The sequence below is a fragment of the Schistocerca cancellata genome, chromosome 4 (genome assembly GCF_023864275.1).
Source record: "Schistocerca cancellata isolate TAMUIC-IGC-003103 chromosome 4, iqSchCanc2.1, whole genome shotgun sequence".
Taxonomy (NCBI): domain Eukaryota; kingdom Metazoa; phylum Arthropoda; class Insecta; order Orthoptera; family Acrididae; genus Schistocerca; species Schistocerca cancellata.
In genome coordinates, this window is record NC_064629.1 from 334,925,925 (window position 1) to 334,938,676 (window position 12,752).

Here is a 12,752-nt window from a genome sequence, read left to right on the forward strand (position 1 = left end):
GGTTCCCTTTCAGCAGGAGGTACGTTGTTTTGTGAGATGCTAGTGACAATTTAACACTTCGCTACCAGCCCTCAATTTCGTGGAGTGTCGCGTTACAATTGTGTTCTACAATTCTTCTTTAGTCACCACTTACAACGAACTGGACGTCATCTGCAAATGCTATCAGTCCGTTTATGTTACCGCTGTCATGTAGATGTTAGGCAGTCATATTGGAAGCTGGAGTCCGGAGAGAAACCGACGTTCTAACTCATCGCAAAGGTATTCCACCTGGTTCAGGTCGGAACTCTGGGCAGGCCAGTCAGTTTCAGAAATGTTATTGCCCACGAACCATTGCCTCACTGATGCTGCTTTATGGCAGGGTGAATTCTCATTTTCATTCAAACAATTATCGACTCCAAGCTCTTCCGTTACTGTACGCAGTACACAATACTGTACAATGTGTTCATATCCTTCCATTTTTGGCATTGTCTTAAGCGCAATAAAGGGATCACACCCTAACCACTGGAAATACCCCCATACTGCAACATCACCTCCTCTGTGATTCACTATTGGTACTACACGTGATGGCAGGTAGTGTTCATCAGCCATTCACCAAACACAAACATTCAGTTGGATTGCCGCAAGGTATAGCGTGATTCTTCGGTAGAGCCATCCACTGTCCAGTAGCTTTGCTCTTTATACTACCTCAAGGGTCGTGTATCACTCACTACAGAAATGTGTGGCTTACGAGGAGCTGCTTGACCACTGTACACCATCCTTTTTACCGAACAATCGTTGTCCTGGCTGGACTATTGGTAGCACTCTGGAACTCATGAGTGACTCCTTTGGCTGATTTCAAGCCATTTTTAGAACCACCCTCCTCAATGCTCGACGCTTCCGGTCAGTCAGTAGATGAGGTCTGCCTGAATTTGAGTCAGCTGTGCTTGTTCCTTCGCATTTATGCTTCACCGTCACGTCACAAACAGTCAACTAGGTAGCCTTTTATGGTTCAAAAGTCGCTGATGGACTTATTACTCAGGTGACATCCAATAACTGTGGTCGAGTCAGCGTAAGAAGATCTCTGTCAGCTACCAGCACTGTTGCCAGCTTCCGATTCTATAGCGCTAACAGCTGCAGTCGCGTAGCTTGAAGCTGTTACCACTGTTACCAATGGGTATCCTTGTGGTGAACGGGTGGGGGCAAACGTGGGGATGCAAGGTACGTTCTACATGTCCCTTGTGTTCCCCAATCAGTCCACTACAGTGACTGTCCCGGTTTCTGCCCGCATTGAGGACGACCTCACCCATGACCACGTGGGAGGTCGTTTCATGGTGTGGCAGGCAACGAAAGACTGTCCTGGGGGCCGATATACATGCCTTTCCAGTTCGTCTGACAAACAGCTTTCAGGCGCTATCTGTGGCTGACAAAGAACCTGAGTCAGATGCTGTGGGTTTTCCTGATCCAGAGGAAGCCTCTCGGCCTGCATAATCTTGGCATTCACAGAGAGTGGTTTTGTTGCTAGTTGGGAGCTCCAGTGTTAGGTGCGTTACGGGTTCCCTTAAGGATATGGTTGCCAAGGAGTGGAAGAAATCCAGTGTGCACTCTGTGCATACCGGAAGGAGTCATTCCATGTGTGCCACATGTGCTTCCAGATGCCTTAAAGACAGATTACAGCCAATTACAGGTAAACGCGAAATCATTATGGCACTACGACGAACGCATCCTCTAGCACGGTGCGGTAAAATCTGGCGTTCATTGTCTGTGGCAGTAGAGGACAAGACATGAGTGTCTTTCCTAACAGAAGTACATCGTCTGCAGGAGCTCTCCTGGACTCATAACCATATGGACAACCCAAGACGACTGGAAAACCGTAACCTGATCCGATGAGTCCCGATTTTAGTGGGTAAGAGCTGATGACAGGGTTCGAGTGTGGTGCAGACCTCACGAAGCCATGGACCCAATTTGTCAACAAGGTATTACACAAGCTGGCAATGGCACCATAATGATGTGAGTTCTGTTTACATGGAATGCAGTTGGTACTCTGGTCCATCTGAGCCGATCGGTGTGGGTTGTGTTTACATGGAATGCACTTGGTACTCTGGTCCAACTGAGCCGATCGGGGACAGGAAATGGATATGTTCGGCTACTTGGAGACCATCTGCAGCCATTCTTCCCAAACAACGATCGAATTTTTATGGATGAAAATGCGCCCTGTCACCAGGCCACAACTGTTCGCAATTTATTTGAAGAACGTTCTGGACAGTTAGAACGGATGATGTGGCTACCTAGATCGCCGGACATGACTCCCATCAAATATTTATGGAACATATTCGAGAGATCATTTCGTACACAAAATCCTGCACCGGCAATGCTTCCGCCATTATGGACGGTTAGAGAGGCAGTATGGCTCTATATTTCTGCAGGGAACTGCCAACGACTTGGTGAGTCCAAACCGCACCGAGTTTCTGCACTACGTCGGACAAAAAGAGGTCCGACAAGATATTAGCAGGTATCCCGTGACTTTTGTCACCTCAGTGTCTATTGTGATCTGAGTGGAAGAGTTGCTGCTCCGCTGAAGGGAGATTTACGTGAATGTCTTGAAATTTTACAGGTAATCTATAACCCTCTTTATAAGAAAGAAATCTTCTAGTATGTGCTTTGAAGGTTCTATCTTACGTAAAGAAATGAAAATACGTTGGAGATGAAACTAATTGTAAAAATACTGTCCGGAAAGTCGTGGGTATGCAACTTGCACAGGAGTTATATATTTTCGGTTAATTAACTTTTTAGTAGTGTAGGGATAAAATAAAAGTGGTGCTAAGGAAATTGTTATCTGTCCGCAGCTCGTGGTAGTGCGGTAGCGTTCTCGCTTCCCACGCTCGGGTTCCCGGGTTCGATTCCCGGCGGTGTCAGGGATTTTATCTGCCTCGTGATGACTGGGTGTTGTGTGCTGTCCTTAGGTTAGTTAGGTTTAAGTAGTTCTAAGTTCTAGGGGACTGATGACCATAGCTGTTAAGTCCCATAGTGTTCAGAGCCATTTGAACCATTTTTTTTTTTTGTTGAAATTGTTATCTGAAAAACACAACCCCTGTTCCTCCTACAAAAATAAATATATTTTTACTTGCAAGTACACGACATATTGAGAGGAACGAACATTGGGTTTAACGGCCCGTCGACATCGAGGTCATTAGAGATGGAGCACAGGCTCGGAATGTGTCAAGGATGAGGAAGGAAATAGGCCTAAACCTTCAAAGAAACCATCTAGCCATTTGCCTGGAGTAATTTAGGGAAATCACGGAAAATCTGGATGGCCGGACGCGGGTCTGAACTGTTGTCCTTACGAATTCGAGTCCAGTGTGCTAACCACTGCGCCACCTCGCTCGGTAGGACACATTCAGACACTGCATTGAGTCTTCAACACAAAAAGCGAAGGACACTTAATAAAGGAACCCACTATGTTCAACCTAATGGTGACAACTCACCACTTTTACGTGTGTACACAAAATCTGCTTACGTTATACACTGATGACCCAGAAATTCATGACAGCTGCCACCGTGAAACTGAATGCTACATGGTGCCGTTGCGAACAAGAGACGCGATAAGGACAGCATGTCAGTGTACCATAGAGGAATGACTAATTGAATCTACTGACCGCAAATGGGGAATCCACTGACATAAGCCACTTTGACAAAGGGCAGATTGTTATGGCATGGTGCCTGGCAAGGAGCATCTAGGAAATGACGAAGCTGGCCGGCTAGTCGCATGCTGCTGTCGTGAACAACTATGGAAAGTGGTTGAAGAACGGTAAAACCACGAGTTTGCGATCCCACGTTGACACAACAACATCGCCAATCACGACTGCAGTGGGCACGGGATTAACGATATTGGACCGTGGATCAATGGAATCGTGTCGCCTGCTGTGGTGAATCGCATTTTTTGCTACACCAGGTCGATGGTCGTGTTAGGATATGGAAATGATTAGTATTTCAGTGCAATCGCTCAAAGCAGGTCGGTGAAACATCGTCTATTACCCCTGTTAACGAAGACCAAAAAAGGCCGAATGTGGGGAAAAATTCGTCTAGTCGCAAATTATGTACAGTGGATGGGGGAGTACCATTAACAACATTCTAAAAGTGCCCACCTGTGGTGTGGGAGCATTGGGGTGGGGAGTGGGGCCTTTACAGGTTCCTTCTTTTTTGTTTTTCTTGAATGATTCAAAAATCGTGGCTTTTAGCGAAAATGTTCAAAAAATGGTTCAAATGGCTCTGAGCACTGTGGGACTTAACATCTGTGGTCATCAGTCCCCTAGACTTAGAACTACTTAAACCTAACTAACCTAAGGATATCACACACATCCATGCCCGAGGCAGGATTCGAACCGGCGACCGTAGCAGTCATGCGGTTCCGGACTGAGCGCCTAGAACCGCTAGACCACCGCGACCGGCGCGAAAATGTAGTCTGAACAAAATTAAACTACTTTAAATCTACTATACGAAATGTCCTATTCATCGTAATTATTAAAAATAATGTTTTGATGGTATAAAATTAATGCTTACTGTTTAATGAAGTGTGTTAAGAACCAATATTAAATGTGTGTATCGCGTCTAAGCGCATCAGAGCTGTATTGAGGGATGAATTGTGTAACACGGTGGATGGGGTGGAGTCGAAGGTTAGCAGCGTGGTGGAAGGTAGATAGTCGAATTGTGGTCGTCCACTTCCCTCGTTCATAGGTCTGCAAACTGAAGAGCGAGAAGATGACTCCCTAGTCCCCCACTACGTCACAAGAAGCAACTACCGTCCGCAGTGCGTCTCATGAATCACTGGTAACACGGTGTGCAGACTTGACCGTTTGTCTACTTTCCACAAAGCGCATAAACTCTACATGGAACACGGACATGAGTTGCTAATAATAATAACACGAGAAACGCATATGCAGTAAATCTCTGTATGCTGTTTTACGTTGCTGGAAGGAAAATTGATTCTTGTCATCACGAACAACAGCTGTAGCATTCTTCAGGGAAAGGCAACTTCCTCCGTCACGCGTGGTGATTAGTTTTCATATTGCAGACATTACTATACTTCTCCAGCACTTCCTGTCAAGCATTTCCTATGTGAGTAGCCAAGATAACTTCACTGAGTGGAGGTATTTTCAGTTTATTAATTAAGTACTTATTTGCAGTTGTTAAGTGAGCTGTTATGTAAAATACGTTCCCATGAACAAAGGCTGAGAAGTCTATAAATTGTGTGATGTCAGTGACCTTTGTAGTGTTGGTGGGAGAGAGACTGGATTGGTAAATGTAGAATCTTGCTGCTTTCTATCGTTGACAGCGTATTGTAAAGCTGTGTAATTGTTTTGTAGTCACTTTGTGGTGAATTAATGAATGGCCAGAATTTTATTGCAAATCCCTCACCATTAATTCTGTTTTTGGTGGACAGTATAAACCTCTTCCATTCAAGAATTGTTGGCACGTGTAGAGTGGACTGCACTGAGTGAAGTCACTGTCAACAGCCGTAACGAGATGGATACATCGCTTCCCGTTAGCGCACCAAAGTTTAGCATCGTCGGGTGTGGCTTTTAATTCGATGGGTAACAATCTGTGTACGCCACGTGCTATTTACCATTTTCCGTTCGCCTACGGCTGAAGAGACATGAGGGTGGTAGCGTAAAGCCCTTAGTCTATAGTCCTGGATTCAGTTCCAAACCTCTCCTCACTGGCTCATGAAATAAGGGCGTGCAACACTGTTGATGGTGATCCGTCTGTCGGACAGGGACGTTTCGCTCGGCGGACACCTTGGTGCTCTTCGAGAGGTGTAGACTACGTGGTAACACCTGGTTTCACCCTCTCCCTCCTTTTATCATCTGCAACATGAAAACGGCACTACGCTATACACACACACACACACACACACACACACACACGCACACACCATTACAGTCGTCTACACTTAAAAGATACACTTACACGCACAGCTCTCGTATTTCGTGAAGGAAAGTTGCCTGTGGGCGTGGAGGACAGGGAAAAGTTTCCAATTAGGCAGCAGAACCTGTCCTTCAAGGTCGCCCAGCCATTGATACCACACGACTTTACTTTGATTTAGTGGAGCCAGTTACCACCCATCCACAGTATCTGTTCCCTGTTACGTTTGAATATGTCTGATGAAATGGGACTGATCATGTTCAAGTCTAGAACAGAATCTGCTGTAATGCATTGCTCGACTTATTTTGAAATGTCTGACGTTCCATAACTCGTAGGTGACCTACTTCTGTTGCAGAGGGAAACAATTTGTGCATCTGGGCCTCTTCAGTGTTGCGAGAGCTGGAACTGGGGTTATGCATTTGATACCCCACATGATGTGAAAAGTATACCAGACAGTGATAGTAGAGGCAGTGAAATAGCCATTGTCGGATATATATTAACAGCATGTTACAAACGACACTGGCTGTTCAGGGTGATAAACAGTGGACAGCTCCAGCTGTTGAACTTTTTACATAAGAGCTCGCTTGACAACTGTACTCATTTAATAAACTGAAAATGACTCCGCTGTATAAACACAAGCTCAGTGAAGTTATGTGTCTACTAATATACGAGAACTTGACAGGAAACGCTGGGAAAGTATAATCTGTTTGTAAAATGAAAAACCATCACCGTTCGCGCTGGGGGAAGTTGCCTTTCCTGGAAGAATGTTACAGCTGCTGTTCGGGATGACAGGAACAAGTTTCCCTTCTATCAATGTAGAACAGTATGCAGAGATTTACATGGAGTCTGTACATACGCGTTTCTTGCGTTATTATCATTAGTAGCCGGCCGGAGTGGCCTTGCGGTTCTAGGCGCTACAGTCTGGAGCCGAGCGACCACTACGGTCGCAGGTTCGAATCCTGCCTCGGACATGGAGGTGTGTGCTGTCTTTAGGTTAGTTAGGTTTAATTACTTCTAAGTTCTAGGCGCCTGATGGCCTCAGAAGTTAAGTCGCATAGTGCTCAGAGCCATTTGAGCCATTTTTATCATTAGTACCTCATATTTGTATTCCAGGTAGTGTTCGTGATCTTTGTGGAAATTAAACACACCTTAGGCATATCTGCACACTGTGTTACCAGTGATTCACAAGGCTAACTGTGGAGGGTCGATATACCGTCGTGAAACAACCTGTACTTATTTCTTGTGAAGTAGTAGCGTAGATGGCGTGAAGAACCACCTTCTCGCTCTTCAGTTTGCAGACCTATGAACGAGGGAAGTAAATGACTACATTCCGGCAGCCCATCTTCCCTCGCTCTTCTACCTTGCAACCCTCTCACCCCCCCTCACCCCCTCCACCCTGTTACACCGTCAGAACAAAATTTACAGCTTAAAATCGCTCACCTGCACTTGGACGTGGCACACACCTCACATTTAATATTTGTTCTTAACACACTTCATTTTACAATAAACATTAATTTTACGCCATTAAGAGACTATATTTAATAATTTGCGTTTTTTCCATCCCCCGCAGAAACTATTATTCCTGGAGGAAAAAATTTATTGCGACTTTTTTCTTTGTAGAAATTTTAATGTAGTTTCATTTTCTAATGGGAAACACTGACGCTGACAGTCACGGTTTTCGTGTTATTAAAAAAAATGTAAAAACATGACTTAAACGACGTCAACGCCAACTCCCCCCCCACAACCCTCATACCACACAAGTGGGTATTTTTAGTATCTTGTGCATGACACTGTAAAAAAAATGGCGATTACACGGATTTTCCTTCGTTGAATGTGCTTTATATAGGAAAGATTATGCAGCGGGTTTCTGGGTCAGATATCGCATCTGACTGTTGGCTGTGTCTTAGAAATATCGTGTTAGAATTCGACAGCGGCAGGATGCTGGTCTATCAAGACTGTGAATTGTCGTTCTGCGATTTTACTGTTTACGTTGTTCTGGATCCCACAGCTGTCATGTGGATATGGGATCGATGGGTTTATGAGGTCCACACTCAACTCAATCTCAGCGCATTAACACCCGATCGGACCAACATATTATTCGCTCGGCCCTGCTGGATATTGCAGCCACCTCACGGACCATGAGTCTTGTTTCAACAAGATAAGTGTCCACACGGGCTTTGGGACGACATCTGGAGTATCCTGGTGACCACTGATACAACTTCCCTTGGAGTGGCAGCAGAGGGAGTTTCGCCGACTATTGTGTTCCCAGTAACAACGCTGGACATGAGACAACGATTACATCCCGGTGTGGAGGCTCCCAGGACTATGAACGTTGCCAGACTGCTTTCCTCATCCTCATACAGGACTAGCGCCTGGAGTGATGGTATGGGATACCACGACCACCTGTGGTCCACATAGCCTGTAATTTACATTTCTGACATGTTGTGCCGATGACAGTGTCCCATCTACGAGGTCTTCGTGACGTTACCTTTCAACAAGATAAAGCAAGGCTGCGTGTTTCCGATGCTGTCTTGCCTTACATCAGATCCGTGGATGCTCGAATGTTGCCCTGGCCAGCTCATTCTCCAGATCTCTCATCCACTGAAAACATGTTCTGGCAAGAGGCTAACACGTTACCAGCCGCTATGTACTATGATTGGCGAACTGTGGCACATAGCTGCAGCAAGGAATGACATACCCACGTCGTCTGTCGTCGAAGCTCAGTTCGACTCGATGCACAGTCGGGCTATTGTTCCCGGGTTCGATTCCCGGCGGTGTCAGGGATTTTCTCTGCCTCGTGATGACTGGGTGTTGTGTGATGTCCTTAGGTTAGTTAGGTTTAAGTAGTTCTAAGTTCTAGTGGACTTATGACCATAGATGTTGAGTCCCATTGTGCTCAGAGCCATTTTTGAACAGTCGGGCTAGAGTCGTTTTTGTTGTCAGTGGTGCCAGCTCTGTGTACGAAACTGCGTAGCCTGTAAACCCCAAAATCATCTACAAATTTCCTTATGTATTCTTCCTAATATACTGCGTTCGCACAATTAGCAATTTCTCGTTTTTTCTCTGTCTTTCCTGATGTTTCAGTTCTAATAGCTGGCAGTGTACTTATGATCTCATTCTTCTAATTTAACCATTAAATCAGCCATGAAACTATTACAAAAATATAATAATAATAAGGATAAGAAGTAACTATTAACAATAACAATTTACATGTAGGAAATGGCAATAAGAAAAGCTAGGAAAAGAAGAAAATAAGCAAAAATTGGTTTTATTAAAAATAATACGTGGCAGAGGCGTAAAATACTTCGACAGTTTTTGAGTGATCTAATGTAATCTGTGGCTAGGGTACTCTACGTCCAGTTTCCTCTTCGAATTATCTTCAGCATCCTCCTGCATCGAGAAACATCCCCCAAGTATAGTGGAATATTCCTCGATTTACCACCTGTGTGATAGGCTAGGCACTGAAGGTGCAGTCTCTCTTTAAGACTAGAACTTGAACCCGACGACAGTTCTGATTAGTATTCAAAGACACGCTATCCTGACATGGAGCAATTTACTTCTCCTACGTAAGGTGTCCTGCGCACACAAGACTTGTTCAGCACACTCTCTTCCGGCTGTCTGTGAGTAGATTGAAGCTATTTCGTTAAAGACACCATTTCGCAGTGCCTCATAGACACGAGTGCCTGAAGCTGCTGGCTCCCTTGCACCGTCAAGGCTCGTAAATCGGACATATCAGTACGATGTGGTAACGTGTACCAATTTTTCTACAGTCGCAACTGGGATGCTCTTTTCTTTAGGTTTCTAGATCTGTGTTATCATGTGGGGATTTGTAGGACTCCATTTAATAGGTCAGGGCTGCACTACACAAAGGAAGCAGCTACTCAGGTAACAAAGTGCTTATGTAATGCAAATGGGGGTGTTTTAGGCTAGTCGGTAATTTGAGGTGCCAATTGAACACTCGCCAGTCGATCCACAGCAAGGAAAGTCAAACGGCGTTCAGAATAAAGACACTTCGACCGTCTCAATCATATTAGTAAACTGTCGAAGCATTCGTAATAAAGTTCCCGAATTTACTGTCCTCCAGGAAAGTTATAGCGCTCAAGTTATTTTCAGGACAGACAGCTGGTTGAAACCCGAACTGGAAGGCTCTGAGATATTTAACGAGTCGTGGAATATATATCTGAATGACAGATTAGAGGCCATAGGAGGGGGAGTGTTCATTGCAGTTGCAGGAATATTGTCTCTATTGAGTTTGAAGTTGAGTGTGACAGTGAAGTCATCCGGTAGCGTATAGCAGGTGTAGGTGAAACTAAGTTAATTGTAGCATCAAATTAAACAACAAGTTTACTGATACCAGATACTGTTTATTTATCTCCACGACGCATTTCAAAGATTTAAACTTCCAACATCAAATGGATTTACATTTGTTAGTATGACATATGTGTGTTTGTGTGTGTATGTGTGTGTGTTTTGTGTTGCGATTTTTGAGTGGAACGTATGACACTGTCTCCAGTGGTCACAGGTTCCTTTCATTGTCGTAACACATCACATGTATACTATCATATTTTGTATGTGTTACGACAGTGAAAGGAACCTGTGACCACTGTAGACAAAGCCAAAAGTTCCTCCTAAATTTCGTAAAACACGCACACACACACACACACATGTCATACTAACAAACGTAGACCCACCTGTTGATGGAGGTTTAAGACTTTGAAATGCTTCGTGGAGGTAAATAAACAGTGGCTGGTAACAGTAAACTTGTTTCATTTGATGTCAGTAACAGTCATGGTAAAGACTAACCTAAATGTTTCGTATTTAAAGTTGGTTGTTGGATGTTTTACCGGCCACCCGATTCCGCTGTGAAAGTCTACGGTCAGCAGCCCGTAAATACCGAAGTCATGCAATACTAACTATAGACGACTTTTGCCTAACGAGTATAGACTGAGATGTGTATGGGTTCATTGAGAGGGATACAGACAGACAGTCAGGCGATATACTTTTGAACACGTTTTCTGAAAATTGTGTTGAGCAGCTAGCTCCATAGCACGTAATGGGAATATTTTATACCTTGTAGCCGCCAATAGGCCGGACCTTATCGACAATGTCAGTATTGAAATGGGGATTAGCGATAATTATGTCATTACAGTAACTATGACGACAAAAGTTAATAAATCAGTCAAGAAGACTAGGGGAGTGTTTCTGCTAGATGGAGCAGCTAAGCAGTTATTAACGTCTCACTTAGTGAATTGGCGTCACTTGGTTCAAGTAAGAACGATGTAGAGGAATTATGGGCAAAGTTTAAGCGGATTGTAAATCGGGATCTGGAGAGTTACGTGCCTACAAAGTGGTTAAAGGATAGAAAAGACTCAAAATGGCTTAATAACGAAACTCGGCGGATGCTGAGAAAGCACAAGCTGTTGCACTATAGGTTCAAAAAGGGACGCACAAACGACGACAAGCGAAGGTTAGTATCGATTCGTGCGTCTGGAAAAGATTTATGTGCCAAGCGTACAACAGCTACCACTGTCACATCTTAGCAAAAGATCTGGCAGAGAACCCGAGAAAATTCTGGTCGTACGTAAAATCGCTAAGCGGGTCTACGGCTTCCATTCTGTCCCTCGTTGACCAGTGTGGTGTGACACTTGAAGATCGCAAAACGGAAGCCGAAGTTTTAAATTTCACGTTCAAAAAATCGTTCACATAGGAGAATCGTTCAAACATACCGTCATTCGACCATCGGGCAGACTCCCGTATGGACAACCTAGAAATAAGAATACGTGGCGTAGAGAAACGGATGAAAGGTTCAAATACCAGGACCGGATGGAATCCCAGTTCGGTTTTACAAAGAGTACTGTACGGCATCGGCCCCTTATCTAGCCTGCATTTATCATGAATCCCTTGCCCATCACAAAGTCCCGAGCAACTGGAAATAAAGCACAGGTAACTCCATTGTATAAGGAAGGTAAAAGAACAGAAAATTACAGACCAATGTTCCTAACTTCTGTTTGCTGCAGAATCCTTGAACATATTCTCAGTTCGAATATCATAAACGTTCTTGAAACTAAGAAGCTTATGTCCATGAATCAGCATGGTTTTAGGAAGCATCGCTCGTGCGAAACTCAGCTTGCTCTTTTCTCACATGGTATACTGCGAACCATGGATGAAGGCCAACAGGAAGAGTCCATATTTCTAGATTTCTGGAAAGCATTTGACACGGTTCCCGTTGCAGGCTATTAATGAAGGTACGAGTGTATGGAATAACTTCACAGATGTGTGAGTGACTCGGAGACTTCCTATGTGATTGAACACAGTGTACTGTCCTCGACGGCGAGTGTTCATCAGAAGACAAGTATATCGTCACGAGTGCCCCAGGTAAGTATGATAGGAGCGCTGTTGTCCTCTGTATAATAAATGATTTGGCGGACAGGGTGGACAGCAATCTGCGGTTGTTTGCTGACGATGCCGTGGTCTACGGTTAGGTATCGAAGTTAAGTGACTGTATGAAGATACAAGACAACTTAGACAAAATTTCCAGTTTGTGTGATGACTAGCAGCTAGCCCCAAATCTGGAAAAATGTAAGTTAATGCGGATGAGTAGGAAGAACAAGCGTGTAATGTTAGGATACAGAATTACTAGTGTCATCCTTGACACAGTCAAGTCGTTTAGATACCTGGGCGTAAAGTTGCAAAACGAAATGAGGTGGAACGAGCGTGTGAAAACTGCGGTATGGAAGCCAAATGCTCGACTTCAAGTTATTGGGAGAATTTTAGGAAAGACTGGTTCACCAGTAAAGGAGACCGCATATACGACGCTAGTGTGGCCTGTTCTTGAATACTGCTCAAGTGTTTGA